Raw genomic sequence first — 3,278 nt, forward strand, 5'->3', positions numbered from 1 at the left:
TCTTATTGACATGTCCTTCAGAAAATCACTTCACTTTTCTTCTGTATATAGAGGAAGTTTATAGAGTTATCAAGTTTAAATTTTCTGAAAAGGCTATTAGATTTGATATGTGATCTTTAAAAAGTTTTAATTAGTGTAACACAAAAAAGATAAAGATCTAGAGTAACAATTTTTGAACTAGGTGATCCACAATGCAGTTTCTGGTAACAAAACAAAACAAAACAAAGGACCTATTTCCTTTAGGTAAAGCCACAAACTTTCTTCTTCTTTTCTTTTTGATTATGGTCCTGGGGCTTGAACTCAGCACCTGGGCATTGTCTATGAGCTCTATGTTCAAAGTTATCACTCTTGAGCCACAGCTCCAGTTTTGGTTGGCTTCTTTCCTTCCTTCCTTCCTTCCTTCCTTCCTTCCTTCCTTCCTTCCTTCCTTCCTTCCTTCCTTCCTTCCTTCCTTCCTTCCTTTCCTTTCCTTTCCTTTCCTTTCTTGGTAATCAATTGTAGATAAAACTATTGACTTTCCTGCCCAGGCTGGCTTTGAACTGTGGTCCTCAGATCTCAGCTTTCTGAGTAGCTAGGATTACAGGTGTGAGCCACCAATGCCCAGTGAGCTACAAACTTTTATGTCGTCATCATCCTTCCTCCTCCTCCTCCTCCTCCCCTCCTCCTTCTTTTTCTCCTCCTCTGCTGCCACTGCTGCTGCTGCTTTTTTTGGTTAGTCATGGGGCTTGAACTGAGGGCCTGAGCATTGTCCCTGAGCATTTTCACTCAGGGCTTGCACTCTACCACTTTAAGCCTAGTGCCACTTCCAGTTTTCTGGTGGTTAATTGGAGTTAAGAGTCTCATGGAGTTTCCTGCCTGGGCTGGCTTTGAACTATGATCTTCATATTTCAGACTCCTGAGTAGCTAGGATGTTAGGTGTGAACTGCTGATAGTTTATGTGTACTTCTAACCTTGGAACTTACTCTCAGAAACACAAAGCACTGAATTCTTTGATGGTACTTTTGATTTATCAAACCAAAATTTTGCAGCAGCAACAAGTAAAATGCTGTAATATAATTAGTTTGTAAAGCTTTTATTTACGTCCTTTCTTGAAATTTACAATCATCAGTGAGATAAACCATTGCATTTAGAAAGATTTATGGGGAAGTGGCACTGTGGCTCAAGCGGTAGAGCGCTCGCCTTGATCTGAAGAGCGCAGGGACAGCGCCCAGGCCCAGAGTTCAAGCCCTACGACCAACCAAAAAAACAAGAAAATACAGCTGTTAGAAAGATGTTGTCTGCTTTTCACCAAGATGGCGCCGAAAGCGAAGAAGGGAGCTCCTGCCCCTCTTAAAGCCGAAGCCAAGGAAAAGGCTTTGAAGGCCAAGAAGGCAGTGCTGAAAGGTTTCCACAGCCACAAAAAAGAAGAAGATCCGCACTTCACCCACCTTCCGGCGGCCCAAGACGCTACGGCTCCGAAGACAGCCCAAATATCCTCGGAAGAGTGCTCCGAGGAGAAACAAGCTTGACCACTATGCTGTCATCAAGTTCCCCCTGACCACTGAGTCAGCCATGAAGAAAACAGAAGACAACAACACACTGGTGTTCATTGTGGATGTTAAGGCCAACAAGCATCAGATCAAACAGGCTGTGAAGAAGCTCTATGACATTGATGTGGCCAAGGTCAATACCCTGATCAGACCTGATGGAGAGAAGAAGGCATATGTTCGACTGGCTCCTGATTACGATGCTTTAGATGTTGCCAACAAAATTGGAATCATCTAAGCTGAATCAAGCTGGCAAATTATAAATATACATTTTTCCCACCAATTAAAAAAAAAAGAAAAAGAAAAAAAAAGAAAGATGTTGTCTGTGATTTAATCATTCTCAAGGTTGTGTGTGTGTGTGTGTGTGTGTGTGTGTGTGTGTGTGTGTGCTGGTACTGGACACAGCTGAGAGTTATTTCTTAGCTCTTTCACTCAAGTCTGTCTGGACTTGAGCCACAGTTCTACTTTTGGCTTTTTGCTCGCCAACTGGCTATAAGAATCTTGTGGACTTTCTACCAGGGCCATTTTAAAACCACAACACTCAGATCTCAGATATCCTCTAAGTAGCTAGTATTACAAGTGTAAGCTATCAGTGCCTGGCAGAAAATTTCATTTTTAATGTGCCAATAAGCTGCTTTTCAATGTTATCCCACACCGCTGGGACACCTCTCTAAATTAAGTCATTGCATGATGACATTTCTTTTAAGACACTGGATTTTTTTCTCATTGCTATTGAAATCACAGATTCTACATTCATATGACAATCTCAGGAACTATATGACCATAACCAAGCTTTACAAAGGTTTCTCAGTATCTAGAGTATCCAGTTTTTCTGCCCTTATTTTGTATCCTTAACTATCAGCCTTATACTATACAATTTTCTTAACATTTTTTGAAACACTTGTCTCCTTATTTTCCTATCTTATTGGGATGTTTCCATTTCAAAGCTCCCAAAGTCTCAATAGTATACCAGTTTCCATTGGAAAAGGACTACCACATTACAAAACACAAAGCCAACAATCTATCACAGTATGAACTACATAGAGACTATCTTGAGTTGAAAGGGTTTTGCATTAGACTATAGACTCAGATATTTTCAATAGGTCTTTTCAGCACATAGGTTAAATGATTTTTGTAGACTTAAATAATAACTTCAAATGGTTTTTACTTCATTCTAAATATCCAGTTCACCCAGGAGAGCACACAGAATTAAACACAGAGAACATCCCCCAATGTAGCCTTCTCGCGAAAACTTCAAGACAGAGCAGTAATGGAGAGAAAGTCTGCCAGTCACTATGATTTATTTGCCACATATTGGCATAACTGATCTTATATACCTTTGTGCATGTTCTATGAAGTCAGTGCTGGTGTTGTTCATGTGATGCCCAAAAAAGCCTAGTAATACATGTCAAACACGAAGGAATAAGGTTTTGTCAGATGAACTTGAACTTTGGAAAACCCATAAATACTTGAAAATTTTTTTTTAAATAGTGGGCAATATCACAATCACTCACAAAAAAAGCAGGGGAGGGCTGGGGCTGGGAATGTGGCTCAGTGGTAGAGTGCTTGCCTAGCATGCATGTAGCCCTGGGTTCGATTCCTCAGTACCACATAAACAGAAAAAGCCAGAAGTGGCATTGTGGCTCAAGCAGTAGAGTACTAGCCTTGAGCAATAGAAGCTCAGGGGCAGTGCCCAGGCCCTGAGTTCAAGCCCCAGGACTGACCAAAAAAAAAGAAGGGGGGGATGTATTT

At 41.0% G+C, this 3,278-nt stretch overlaps 1 pseudogene; it reads left to right on the forward strand.

Moving 5' to 3' along the window:
- The first annotated feature begins 1,292 nt into the window (after nucleotides 1-1,292).
- On the forward strand, nucleotides 1,293-1,795 carry LOC138807644 (large ribosomal subunit protein uL23 pseudogene; annotated as a pseudogene).
- The last annotated feature ends 1,483 nt before the right edge of the window (nucleotides 1,796-3,278 follow it).

The sequence above is a fragment of the Dipodomys merriami genome, unplaced genomic scaffold (genome assembly GCF_024711535.1).
Source record: "Dipodomys merriami isolate MVZ:Mamm:240054 unplaced genomic scaffold, mDipMer1.0.p SCAF_1, whole genome shotgun sequence".
NCBI classification, from domain to species: Eukaryota; Metazoa; Chordata; class Mammalia; order Rodentia; family Heteromyidae; genus Dipodomys; species Dipodomys merriami.